General features: G+C 38.3%; 1 pseudogene; it reads right to left on the reverse strand.

Moving 5' to 3' along the window:
• Positions 1-11,030: 11,030 nt before the first annotated feature.
• On the reverse strand, positions 11,031-11,843 carry LOC145592078 (putative mitochondrial protein AtMg00310 pseudogene; annotated as a pseudogene).
• Between the last annotated feature and the right edge of the window lie 3,374 nt (positions 11,844-15,217).

Consider the following 15,217-nt stretch of genomic DNA (forward strand, 5'->3'; position numbering starts at 1 on the left):
ATGTAAGGTTGCCTACGTATCCGTTAGGAATCAGGCCAACGTAGCTCTAGCCGAACCTTGCACAAATGTGTGTATACCTCTAAGAGGTCTTTTAAGGGTTATAACGTGGTTAGGCTAAAGGTCGAAGAAGAAGGGGATAAAGGCTCAAGACCCTAGATAGGCCCCTAAGGTGTGCAACCTTGCTTTTGAATCTTATTTGTATGCTTGAGGTTTCCTCACTTTTGAACTCTCTTTTGTTTATATATTTTTGCTCTCTTTTGTTTTTGCTTTTGCATTTTTTTATTTTGACAAGTGTTGGCAATCCCAATCATGCGGTCTATCACTCACTTGGCATTCATATTTCTCAGGCATGGTACCGAGCACTCGGTAAGAGATTCAATAAGACGTGTTCATAGCAAAGACATGTTCATATCAATGACATTGGAACACTTGCCCTTTTTCACACTTTTATTATTTTTTCTTTTTTGAATTTTTGAGATCTAGGTAAAATCACTCAAGCTTTTGTATTTAGAACTTGCATAAGTTGCACACTATCCCATCCTAAGATTAGGTAGATGTGGGTTGAAAACAGAAAGGTCTATCGTTAGACGAGGCTCAAAGTGTTATTTTTGAAGGGTGAAAGGTGATACGATATGGCTACAAGGGTGCCTCGAATCATTAGTATACTTTGTGCTTAATGCAGCGTGGATTTTTTTTTTTTTATGCGATGTGAAGATCATATGCAAGGAAATAAATACTCATTTTATTAAAGGAAAAAGAAAAAACCTATGGAATAAATCTAAGACATATAAAGGGTTCCTATACTAGACTTAATGGGAAAGGGGAATCAAAAAATAAGAAAAGAAATCATGAAATCTTGTCATTAAAATCTGCCTTATGTCTTCTTCTTATCATCACTCAGTCTTCTTGCCAGCTAGAGGCAACGGAATCTTGTTTGCATATATGAGATCTTGAATGAGATTTTGGAATCTGTAACATTTGTCCGTGGTATGACCATTTCCTCGATGATATTTGCAATAAGAGTTGGGATTCCATCTTGAAGATCGCTTTTCTGGCGTTGGATTTTCAGTGGGGTCGATAGGTTTGATTAATCCTTGATCATAGAGACGATCGAAAACAACATCATGGTCATTCCAATGGGTGTGAATTCTCTCTTAGGTTGCTTTTTAGGTCTTTGATTATCCATGGCGAAGACCTCATTAAGATCAAAGGTACTAACATTATTACTAGAGTAGGTGTTTTCAGAAGAAGAAGGATTGTCGTTCTTCTTTCCTTTCCATCCACTGTTGTTACTATTGTTAGTAGCTTTTTGTTTTACGAGGTCATCTTTAATGTCAATACCTATGTCATAGACAGCCTTGAAAGTATTCAAGTTGTGTTAGTATTTCAAATGCTTTGAATACTTCTCTTGGAGGTTCTTGATGAACATTCTTACGGACTCCTTTTCAGTAGGAACCTCAACCATCTTAGCTGAAGTTTCCCTCCACCTATTGAAGAAAGAAGTAAATCCTTCGTTTTCCTTTTGTTTCAACGTCTTAAGTTGTCTACGTTCAATTTCGACTTGGATGTTGCACTTGTACCTATCAATGAAAGCATTTGTAATAGTTTTCTAAGAAGAAATCTTCTCATTGCCTAAGGAGAAAAACCATTGTTGACAAACAGTTTCAAGAGATAATGAGAACACTGAGGGGAAGGCCTTTTTATCAATCTCCTTAATATTCATTATGGTCACGAAAGCTCTCAAGTACGTGAAAGTAAGGGTTATCAGTTGGTTTGAACTTAGGGATGTCGTTGGCATTGAACTTCTGCGGAATAAGTTCCTTATCAACTAAGACCCCTTACAAGCTAATTCCTTGATACTTATAATCATTGGAAACTTTATTAAGGCTTTCTTCCATGCGCTCAAGCTATTTTTGCTTGACAGGATAATTAACTTGAAGAACGAGAGTCTTCAACATCTCAGTTAGATTATTCATGTTTTGCCTCAACTCATCAACTTCTTGTTAGGAAGACATTAGTACGAACTTTTCCCTGTGTCTAATGGGCTTATTAAAGAGTAGAACTTGAACGAAGGTGTTGTCCTTGATTAAGCGCCCTTCTCTCCTTGACCAAGTGTTGTGGAAAGGGAAGTCATGGATACTTATTGTTAATTGCTTGACTCAAACTCGATTCAACATGCATAGATGGGAAGGGATCATGGAAGAATGAGGGGAACGACATATACGGTGAAATCATGTGGAAAGTGGAAAGATGATATAGATGGAGAGATGTTTTAGGAAGAATTTAGGAATAGAGTGGACCCCCAACTCAAATGACGGAAAAGACGACTCATGCATGGACCTAAGACATGATCATGGTGTGAAGTAAGTATGTACAAAGTATGTGCTAAGACTAGTGAGTGTAAGTGATATGTTCAAGACTCGTGTCATGACCATGTGACTAGACATGTGATTAGACTCGAACAAAGACTAAGTTAAGACCTCACGTATGTGCACTAAATTGGACAGGCTGTAGTATTTCAGTCATAAATTTTTATCTGTGACTCTGAATTGGACGAAACCAACGCCAAATGAAAGATAAAACCCAGGGCTACAGATCCAAATAGGGGCCCAATATCTAGGGCCAAAAGCATCCTCCCTTAATTCTTCTTCCAAAGCCTGATCAACCGGCCCGAAAACACTTTCTTCTAACTCCTCCTCAGACTCTTCCAAAATTGAGGAGCTAGGGGTACTTGGGGCATCAGATGGATAGTCAGAGATGCCACTGACAGGCGCCCTAAAGGAGCCATCTGGGTTCCACCGTCTTGTTGTTTGTTTTGTTTAGGCCATAGTGTCCTGCACAGACATAGAGACTGTAGGAGTTTATAAGTACTATAAAGCGGAAAATCATGAATCACATTCATAAAGCACCTAATCCCAAGATCGCATGCATAACACACAAGACACATAATCATACCTTTGAAGCGTGAATTCCACGTAGCTATTCGACAAGCAAATCAGGGAGAGAATAGAGCCCCAAACTGATCACTGAATAGCTCTACTGAAAACCCTAGGCACTTAGTCTATTTATAATCATATTATAATTATACCAAGTCAAGAATCCCAAAACACTCCTTCTTTCTCCATATGGCCGGCCATAATAGGGGATAAGGCCCATTATGGGCCTCGTCCTCTCGTGCTCAATCTAGGCCCTTTGTGTGACCTTATAAGATCCGTCCAAGTGGGCTTTGGCCTATTTTACTAGCCCAAAGATTGTTAGTACCTCTAGCTATGATATAACGACGACCCAAATGTACGAACTTAATTATCACCATAATTTGATCCATTTATATATCTAGTAATTACACCCGACGAAGACATAAATCCTTCAATATCCCACTTGTATGAGACAAGTGTGAAATATTCAAATTCCTTAAGTTAGTGTGTGTCGATTTGATAATATGATTGCATCACATGTCGAGATCATATTAATCTACAAATCATTTCTTGAAATCTCAGTTTGATAATGCATTTGAACGCGGCCACGTATTTTCTGAATTCTCCCTCTTCAAGCGGCTATGACACATTCCCTAATTTAATACGTAGACTCAATTCAATCTTGTAGCAACAAAGCTCCCACTCAACTTTTGAAGTAACCAGGAAACATCCTTTATAATCTCCAGTTATGGGTAGACGTTTGAATGTACCACAGTTAAATCAATCATTGAATAGAATTAATGTCCCACTCATGTCAAAGGAATCCACTAATATATCCGGAAGATCTATATTTGAACTTCAAAGTAGGTCAATAGTTCGATCATGCATCATTCATGCATATCCAAGTGATTGACCGAGCATCACTATGTCCCTATAGCCCATGAAATGCGCTATCCAATCAATCTTACATGCTAGTCCGTTCATTAAAATCATTTATGTCCACTTTAATGATTTTGAATTAGGAACTTAAATAATATATGAATTTTGTTCACCTGTGGGGTTTCATTCACCAGGTCCTCAACCTGATGAGCCCATCAATTCATAATTATTTTGGACATTTTATTTAATTTCCAAAACCATAATTAAATAAGAGAAATAATAATTTCTGTTTAAACATAATTCTGTAAATATATGCTTTCCTTATGCAAAAAGTTTTCTCAAAACATACACAACTTGAATTAATATAATTTGCTACAATCCAAGACTTTAATATGACTCTCATACCTTAGTTTGTGGAAGGGGTTTAACGAATGATATTCTCATTCATAATAAAACTCTGCAGATCATGACATTCCATAAGTCAGATCTCATAAATGAGGTCATATCTCATATCTTTATGTTTGGATTTGTGATGTGACCCCTGGCTCCTTTATTTTGGCAAAGGTGTCCTTTTAGTCACAAAACAATTTGATCCAAACTTCCTCCTTAACTACTCTTACTATAGCTAAAACACATATTCTGACATTGAGTATGCGACAGCATTCTGCTTTGAACTCTTCAAGCTTACTGTCCTTCTCCATACATACACAAAATACATCTAGATCAACATCTAAAGTCATCTTGCCTATTTGGAAATTTGCATCTGTATAACCTTTTGACAACTTGTTCACTTTTACCATCATAAACTAGAAACAATCCTTTAGTGCTTCTCAAGTACTTAAGGATTTGTTCTTGGTAACTTTCAGTATGCTTATCCTGAATTTTCTTGAAATCTGCTACAGATGCAAAAGTCATATGTAACATCTTGCTTTGTACATATCATGACACATATAATGGACCCTTCTGCAAAAGCATGAGGCACACTATCCATACAACTCAACTCCATTATCTTTTGAAGGCACTGAGTTTTTCTGAGCGTAATACCATGAAACATGGGAAGATATCCTCGCTTAGAGTCTTGCTTCATGAACTTGTCAAGAACCTTATCAACATAAGTTTCTCGATGTTGTCCAATCATTCTTCAAGACTCATTTCGTGGATCTTGATTCCCAATATGTACTTAACATCTCATAAGTCTTTCATATAGAAACAACTCCTTAACCACTGCTTGACTTATTCAAGCATTGATATGTCATTTCATATGAACCGTATGTCATCTACACAAAAAACTAAGAATACCAATAGCTCCCACTAAACTTCTTGTCTCTACAAGATTCCTTTTCGTTCTTTGAGGAAATCAAACTGTTTGATTGCATAATCGAAACGAATGTTCCAACTCCCTGATGCTTACTTCAATCCATTAAATGAATTTCTGAAGTTTGCAAAACTTTCTATGATTTCTGGATTTCAAAACCCTTAGGTTGTATCATATACATTTCTTCCATCAAGAACATTTCAAGAAGGTGATTTTGATCTCCAATGCTAAACTTCGTAATCGAAATCAGCAATCCCTTGAAGAATCCGAATAGGCTTACGCATCTAATAGGTTTGACCCCATTTGTAAGGCTATCATGGACTAACACATCTTTACAGACATGGAGTCCATTTTGGATTTCATGGCCTTAAGCCACTTTCTAAGTTAGCACTTACCAAAGCTTGCTTGTAGGGTATGGGTTCTAACCATTCCAATAGGAAAATTTTAGAATCCACCTTTTCTCATAATTTTAACAAATTGTTTGTTTTGATCCCAAGTAACCTACGATAGGTATAAGCAACAATAGAATTATTCTCTTCAACTCTTTGAAGCCTTTCATTCAAGTAGGACGATAGAAGCCTCGCTAGTTGAATTAACTTGCTTCGACATATGATTTATCAAATTAGCTGATTTCATACACCCTCGTCTCTGATGTAGTGTTATCCACATCCATTTGTTGCTCGTCTCGAATCTCATCGAGATCTAACTTTACTCCCACTTGGCTTTGTAGGAAGAGATTTCTTTCTATAAAGACACTATCGCGAGCAACAAACACTTTGCTATCTAGCGATTGTAGGAATAATACCTTTTAGTTTCCATGGGAAAACCCACAAAGGACTATTTTCTGATTTAGGGTCTATTATGTCATCTTTGTAAACATTTTACAATGATTCCATAACCCTTAATCTTGTTTAGAAAAGACAACTTTTGAAACATTTCCAATTCATAACTCTTATGACGTCTTCTCAATTGCTTTGGTTGAGTTTATGTTTAGTTTATTCACAACTGTTGTTCTAATATATGTATATCCTCAAAACAATATTTGTAAATCATTAAAGTTAATCTAGGATCGAACCATGGCAAGCAAAGTTTGATTCCTGCTTTAAACACACATTGGTGATTAAGGGCTCAACATATGAGATACCGAGGCATTGGACCGAGTATTAAAGCCCCAAAAGAGGAAATCTAGATTGGGCCGAACAATCGGAGCCCAATCAAGGGTCCAAGAAGTGCCCAATTGGCCTTGCCCGGCTCAAGGGTCTCCGCCCGAAGGCGCGCCCGGCCGGGCGGGGCGAAAGAAGGAAGGACGTTGCTTCGCCCGAGCTCGCGCCCGACCGGGCGCGAGAGATGCTTCAAGGTTCAAAAAGGCGCTCCCGACCGGGCAGTGCCTCGCCCGACCGGGCACGTGTTTTGAGAGCTCGTTTCCGACGATTTTACTTAGTTTCTAATTAGGATTTTTAGAGGCTTTGTATAAATATGTTTTAGTGTTTTTGGTACAATTTACCTCTTCTCTTAGCTTTTCTCTTTCTACTTAGTTTTTAGATTAAACTTCTCTCTTGTTTTTCTCTCTCTACAACTCTAAAACTTTGTTCTTAATTAAGTCCATTATTTCTGTTAATTTTGGTAACGATTCCTTCTCTATTAATTTTCAGTAATTTAATTTCTTTATTTAATCATGACTTGTTTAATTGCTTTGATTAGTTTAGATTTAATTATGTGTGAGTAGTTTTATTTCTAGGGTTTGTGGGGATCCATAAATAATATGAAGGGGTAATTTATTGTTCTTGATTATCAATGCTAGATTAATTTCCTATTGATTGATTTAATGCTATGCAATTAGACTTGCGCAGGTTTAATATGTATGAGTTTAGCAATATTGATTCAAGATTCGAGAGATGAGAATTGATGTTTAGGCTTAGTTTCAATAGGTAGGTTAATTTATAAATGGTTAAGTTAAGATTCGAGAGATGCGATTTAATACCGGTAGATTAATTTTGTGATTGTAATACGTAGCGAAAGCCCTTTATGATTGATTAATTGATGTATTGATGATTGATTGTTATGTTTTACCCTGGAGTATTATTTATTGGTGAACCTATGCCCTAGGTCTTTTATTCATTGATTTTTCTCTACCCTTAATCTTAGTAATTTTATTTTCATTCGATAATAATAATTTGTTACTTAATAATTTAGATTGCTTTAATTAATTAGGAATAGAAAGACTTGTTTACTTGTGGATTCGACCCTACTTCCCTATCTACTTTAGTTAGAGGATCTAGGTAATACTTTTGATTAGGCGATACGACTTTAGCATGTCAGTTTCTCTTTTGCTCGATGATATGTCGAGCATTGGAGAATGACTTTTTGCTGCCATCTGGCTGGACGTGTCGAATGACTTTTCTCGTGCCTGTCTGCGGCAGAAGAACCTTGGACCAATCGATCAAGGTCCCGGCCTTCTCCTTAGTGGCGGGGTGTGGAGTAGGCTGCCAGTCCCTGACTAGCTTTCTCCTCTCAACATGTGGAGATCTTTTGGCAAACTGACCCTTGCTAGAGCCAATTGTCCTCTTTTTGATGAGGTCCTTGATCTCCTCCTTAAAACTAGTCATGAATTTCATGTGTTCATCTCTAGTGATGGGAGCTTGCCCTCTTGCTGCCTGGGTTTCCTCAGCCGGTTATCTAGAGGATTTCCTCGAACCCGTTTGGTTTTTTCCCCATTCTAATCTATCTTTGGGACGGATGCGCTTGCTTATGAGTGACTCATCTGGGGCCACATGGGTTTCGACTTCAAAGTCGTTGTCTGTATCATGGTTTGAGTAGACCTCCCCATCGATCGGAGGCCGGTTGGGTTCAGAAAGAGACACATACTCTTGAACCATCTTAGAGATACTCTCCCTACAGACGGCGCCAAATGTTTCGGGGTATTCTGTGTCCTTCGGAAGAGTTACAACACCAAGACTGGTTTCGGGGTCGTCTGTACCTGCAAAACCACGAAAGCTCCGGTAGGTTGGAGTTTCGCCTCCAACGGTCAAGTTAGTCTAGGTTCGAAGTAAAAAGGTTTGGAAAGTAAATATCTTCTCGAATTTCTAGATCAGGTGTTTCTCTATTTTCGAGAGTAGATGTAATGATAGTAAATTGCCCTAATAATGGGGGAAATCTCTCTATTTATAGGGTCCTAGAAGTTTTTGCCTTTGTTCTAGGGTTTGGTGACCTAGGATCATGGGCTACGCCGTTTTACGGCGACCTCGGGAATTGGGCCTTGAAGGCCGCCAATTCATGAAGGGGTATCTGCCTACCACATGTTGTACCCTGGTTGCTCCATTTGGAGACCTTCCTTGGGTGAAATGTGTCACGCTATGAGAGGTCCACGTGACAAGGTAAAAATACCCAAAACAGTGGTTATATTGTGCTTGAAATCATTGACATGAGTTGTTTAATTCACATTTCAATTCATTTTCATGCTTGAGTGAATGCTTGTCTAAACTATTCTCTTAGTGTCTTAATTATCTTGCTACTAGTTTACTTTATTCCTTGCTTTAGTAACCTTATTTTACTCATTCCTTATCCCGAGCCAGATTAGTTGTTGGTAGTTATCATAGTGCATTAGCTTCTCCCTTGGGTTCACCTTGACTTGCCACTAGACTCGTGTTTAGTGTTATAGGTTTATGTTTTATAAATTTGTGTTTGATTGAAGGTGTTTTAGAATTCAACGACCTAGAATATCCTTTATCAACTTCTTCTCCACTTCCTCCACTTTTCCTTGGCAGCCACCATTCCACCACCATCACCATAATTTTCAAACATCAACCACCATCCTTGTTTCTCCTCTTCGTTATCAACTCCACCGTCCTCTCTCCTGTCACTCTCCATTTTTTTTTTCAAATATGCACATTTAATTGTCGGCATAATACATTGTAGGCCAATTCACGAATCGGATATCCGATCCGAAATGTGATTTTGGATCAGATATCCGAATTCGAAAATATTTGAAATTGGTATTTGAATCCGATCCGAAAATTTCGGATATCTAATATCCAATATCCAAAAATTTTCGGATCGGATATTGCGGATATCTGTTATCCATTATTGATAACATTTGGTTAATTTATCACTAAGTTAATGAAATTCAATAAAACCTTAGAACTATGGTGATTTCTGGGTGTTTTACAAATGGAGACTATCATCAACAGTACAATAACATGATGTACCCAATTAATTTACTTATGTTTTTTTCATTGAGTAAATTTTGTCAATTCTTCTATACATAACTACACAAATCAATGAATCATCAATTGCCATATTTTCCCAACAAGCTTCAATATACCCAAAAACATATAAAATGATAAATTACACAAAAAAAAACCATAGAAAAATAAGATCGATCTAGTCAGAAACTGATGAATGATGAGGCAACGATGAGTGAGAAGGCCACAAAGAAGATCGATCTAGGCAAATGTTGAAAAGGACCAATCTAGTCAAAGGTTGAAGAAGACCGATGAAGTAACTTTAGACCAACGAAGAGCGAAGATTACGAAGCAAAATAAGACTAAGTGACCACCAGAAAAAAAAAATGTGCAGAGGTGGGTGAAGGTGGTGGTGGCTGTGAGCGGCGGCTGCGCAACTTAGAGAGGGGGGAATTTTGGGTTCCTTTTAGAGAGATGAAATAGAGGCGAAAGTGAGTGAGGGGCTCACTAGGGTTAGTGGGTGAATGTATTATTCTCATATTATAATTATTTTATAATATTATAAAAAATCAGGAACATTTTAAATATTTTTAAAATTTTATATGTACTATAGTACTTTAGCAGTCTAGCGTATATTTCATTATTCCAAGCTTACAATTTCAGATATCGGTTCAGATATCCGAAACTGATATCCGATATCAGAAAACATTCGGATATTTTTCGGATATCGGATATCCGAAAATTTGAAAAACGATATCCGAATCCGTATCCGATATCCGTTTTTTTGGATTGGATATCCAAAAAATCGGATCAAATGCGAATCGGATTTTCGGATACTTTTGAACAGACCTAATACATTGACTACAAAAAATTTTAAACCATGATTTTTTTTTTTTTGTTTGAAACCAAGCTAGAATTATATTGATAAGTTATCCATTAATACATAAGGAGTAATTTCCGGGGGGGTGGAAATTCTCCCACACGTGTTCAACCCCGAACGGAACTAGCTTAGCAATATAATTCGCAACAAAATTGCCATCTCATCTCACATGAGACCAATTACAAGAATTAAAAGCACAACAGAACGATAAAATTTCTCCCAACACAGTGTCTAGCCCGGTCATATAAAGCGCACCCCTGTCAAGCCGATTTTTAAGAACTTGGCAGTCCGTTTTGCAACAGGATGTCAGCCAACCTATACCTTCTTCCAAGTCTAATTGCCATGGCCATGGCTTTAGCTTCTGCCACCTCCGGAGACCAGTGAGCACGAACCCTCCGAGTTGCTGCAAAAATTACCTCGCCTCTATAGTCTCGAGTAACAACTCCCAAGCCCACCCACCCCTCGTCTGATAAAGATGCATCCGTATTTAATTTTATAACACCCTGGGGGGTGGCTTATAGGCCTTAGGACTCTCCTTTAGTTTAGTGGGTGACTTCTTGTAAATTCTTTCAGTGTATTTACCCTGTTGCTCAGCCATTCGCTTCACTCTGTCAATGAGAACGGAATTAGTTGTTGATTTATGCTCAAATACCATCATGTTCCTTTCACCCAGATAACCCAAGCAAGAAAGATGCCCCTTTGTCTCATCTTTGGATCAATTTTCTGCCAGCTCTCAGATCACACCAAGATTCATGCGCTTTCCAGTCAGTCGTGTTCAAGCAGCCACAATCATGCCATAGCTCACGAACTCTTGGACAATAAATAATTGCGTGCCCAACAAACTCACTCTCGATGTTGCACTAGGGGCAGCTAGCACTCTCCACCATATGACGATGCTGCAACAGCTCACGAACCGGCAGGGTGTTTGTGCACAGGTGCCATAGAAAATGTCTGGCCTTTAGTGTAACATCCACACCCCAAATATCAACAAAAGCATTATGAAAAGAGTCCAGGTTGCACCCTTTTACGAGCATGTAGGCTGATTTCACTATGTACTCACCTGTTTTGCTAAACACCCAAGTAATGACATCTTGTTGATTGCAGCAGTTAAGTGGGATAGATAAGATGCACTTTCTGTCTCGCTCATCGAACACCTCCTGTATGTGCTCAAGATTCCAGTCGATCCTTGAGAAATCAATAAGGTCTTGCGCCCTGGTAACAGTTGGATTTTCAGGGGAAGTAATGAACCTGCTTGTGTCATCTGCCACCCACAAGTCGTTCCAAATGCTTATCTCCGAACCATTACCAACCCTCCATGAGGTTCCACTCTTGATTAGCTCTTTAGCACTCAAGATACTTCTCCATGAGTAGCTACAATTTTGGCTCAAAGACGCATCAAGGAAAGAGCAATTAGGGAAGTGTTTGGTTTTTAGAACCTTGCCCAAGAGTGAGTTGGGATATTGCAGAATGCGCCACCCTTGCCTCCCAAGCAGAGCTAAATTGAACATTTCGAGATCCCTAAAGATCATCCCACCAAAACATTTCGGAGTGCACATGTACTCCCATCTCTTCCAATGAACCTTCCACTTATTATCACTTTGACCCCACCAAAACCGGGCCATGGCCGAATGTAAGCTAGAAATGACAGATGTTGGGAGCTTGTAAACCCCCATGAGATAGGTAGGAATCTCTTGAATTACCAACTTTAGAAGGATTTCTTCGCCGGCTCGTGAAGGAGTTTCTCCTTCCATCCTTGAATCTTCTTCCATACCCTATCTAAGAGAGCCCTGAAAATCGTTTTCTTCGACCTCCCAGCCAGAGTTGGGATCCCCAAGTATTTGTCGTGCCTGTCAACTTGTCTCATTTTCAGAATCATCATAAGTTCCTCCCTTCTTTCCACACTTACTCCCGTACTAAAAGAGACTTCCGACTTTTCATAATTAATTTTCTCTCCGGCAACTGCTTCATACTGGTTGAGAATATCAACAATGTTTGAGCCCACTCTTGTGATAAAGAGACTGTCATCTGCAAATAGAAGGTGAGAAATTTCTTGCCCACTCCTGCATACCCTGGCACCATAGAGCACTCTTTCCTGAACTTTCTTCTGAATCATTCTGGAAAAAGCATCTGCAACCAAGTTGAACAAATACGGAGAAAAGGGGTCTCCCTGTCTGAGACCCCTAGTAGGGGTCACATTCCCACACACTCCACTATTCACCACAAAAGAGTAGGAAACCGTTGAAACACAGTTCATAATCAGCTTGACCCACCTCCTGTCAAAACCCATCGTGAGTAAAAACTTTTGTAAGAACCCCATTCTACTCTGTTTTAAGCTTTATTCATGTCAAGTTTCATAGCAACAATGCCTTTCCTGCTTCTATTCCATTTTTTCATGGTATGAAAAATTTCTAGGGCAATAAGAGCATTATCTGTAATAAGACTCCCTAAAACAAAGGCACTCTGATTTTCCGACACAATATGAAGAAGAAAATTTTTAAGTCTAATTACCAAAGCTTTCGACAGCAACTTGTAAATCGCATTGTAAAGAGCTATTGGCCGGTACTCCATAATAGAAATGGGAGATTGAACTTTCGAGATGAGGACAATATTAGTCGTATTTACACAACTAGGAGAAGTGATGCCATGTAAAATATTACTAACGAAATTAAAAATGTCATCTCCCACAATGTGCCAAAATCATTGATAGAAAATAGCGTGCATACCGTCCGACCCTGGAGCTTTACAGGGATGCATTTGATTGAGTGCTCCGTACACCTCCTCCTTTGTGAAAGGCTGCAAGAGATTATTGTTTACATGCTAAGAAATACACGGCTCCACCAGAGAAAGAACCTCCTGCACATCCGATTGGGAACCATAACTTGCTGTGAAAAGTTCCTCATAATAATCTGAAATAATGCCCTCAAGGTCCTCTTCATTTGTCTTCCAAACTCCTGCATCGTCATAGAGACCAGCAATACGGTTTTTCTTCTTCCGTTAAGAGGCTTTATGATTGTAGGGAATATTTCAAGCATTACCCCAAACTTGAGCCCCACTGTGATCATACACTTAAGCATGGTGGCGTCCAAAGGGAAGGAAGCTAGAGCAAAAGAGTCGCCAACAAGTTTTAGGAACTTGTAAACCGTTCACAGGGTGAAGGTTACACCCCTTAACGATCCATGAGATCGTCAACTCCAATAGGTCTAGAACCAAGACTGGCGTTCGAGGATGAAGGTACAAATTCAATCTAAAAGAGAAAGAACCTGCCCTAATAATAGGCCTCTACTTCATTCTTCTCGTATTCATGTGCGCTTTCTGACTAATATGCAATCATTAGGTTTACCCTAAACCTGTTTATTTATGTTGGTTGAATATTAATGCACAAATAAATCTATTATTGGCGATCACTTGAATTATAATCATATTAGCCTAAACAAGATTATTAATTATCTTATTAAGCGTGATTACAAGTACAAATTCCCTTTAAACATGCATAAAAGGCGTGATCAAGCAATAACAATAATAATATAATATCAAGCAACATAATAATAATCATAATTATCATAATTATCATAATCATGTTAAAGCATAATATTAATAGCAAGATCCTAGGCATGATACTAACAAGATTAATAACAAATCCTAGCATGTCACTAAACAATAAAAATCAAAGCTTTAGCACTAACATGATACTAACATGCTATTAGGAAAGAAAATAGGAAGCATCCTAGAAATCATAATTGATATAAGCAAATCACCCTAAATATCATACTAAGGAAAGCATCCTAACATGCAACTAGGAACCAAAATAACAATCTTAACATGATTTCTATATCATAATATCAATTAAACAATTAAAGCACTCACTTCGATGCCTCGTACCTCTTTCTAATAACAAAATACACACGTTAGTAACTTCAAGGAAAATATAAAATCAAACAATTAAATTAAATAATTGAAATAGAGATTTGGGACCAAACCCTCAAAAATTATAATCTTTCACGTCTAGGGCGAAGGCAACTTCGAACTTGGCTAGGTGTGTCTAGATCTTGTGAATGCGGAATTTTGTTTGTGAAAAGTTGGTTTAGAAAGAGAGAGAGAGTATCAAGAAATTCTTGATGAGAGTTGATGATTGTAGATGAGAATTGATGATTAAAAACGGAGGTTTAAGGAGCCTATTTATAACGAAAATCAGTCGGAATATGATAAAAAAGAATCAGAGTTCGAAAAGGAATAAAACACAACGCTGTCGCCGCAATAGCCCCTGTCGCCGCGCGAAAGAGCCTGTCACCAGGCGACAGCCTGTGGTGCGGCGCTACAGGCAATTTTTCCACACGTTTTCCTATTGTTGATAAAATTTAGCGCACGGGGGGTAAAACGGTAATTTTATTTAAAACTCATAAAACTCAATTATCAATGCTAATCACATTAGGATTCAAAAGAACCTTCTAGAAGATTCTAGAACACTATAATCAATCCTAATTGCATTAGGAATTATAAACCACAATGGGCCCTCCTCTAGATCATTGGGCCGCATATAAAATGTCAAACCGGGCCCAATTTAGCAATTTGGCCATAACTTCCTCATTATTCATCGGAATTGGGCTTATAATATATCGTTGGAAAGCTCTTTTCGAGCGCAGTCCAACTACACCATTATTGGATCCCTACCATGGACCAAACTAAAATGGATCGGCTATTTTCATAAAATAGGTTTTCGAAAACAGAGAGAAAGAGAGAAATAAAAACTAACCGCAGCACTAGACCTTCCACACTTTCACTTCATTCGATTATGATTCGACATGAAAAGTACTCATCACCGAGTTTGGTTTTGGGGAGACACATTTGGGTGTCTACAATGATGAAAATATTTTGTGTTTCGGTCTCCGTCTCTCACTTCAAAAACTCTAGAGCGAATAAACCAGTACGCCTCTTGTCTTTCACAAAACTTTTCCAGTTTACCCTCGAGCATCACACATTCTTCACAACTCTGCTTCGAGATTGGTTTTCTTTGGGCTGCTTGGAGTTTCTGCTCAGTTTTGTCGATTTG

This window comes from Chenopodium album, chromosome 18 (assembly GCF_948465745.1).
Source record: "Chenopodium album chromosome 18, dcCheAlbu1.1, whole genome shotgun sequence".
In the NCBI taxonomy this organism is placed as follows: Eukaryota; Viridiplantae; Streptophyta; class Magnoliopsida; order Caryophyllales; family Amaranthaceae; genus Chenopodium; species Chenopodium album.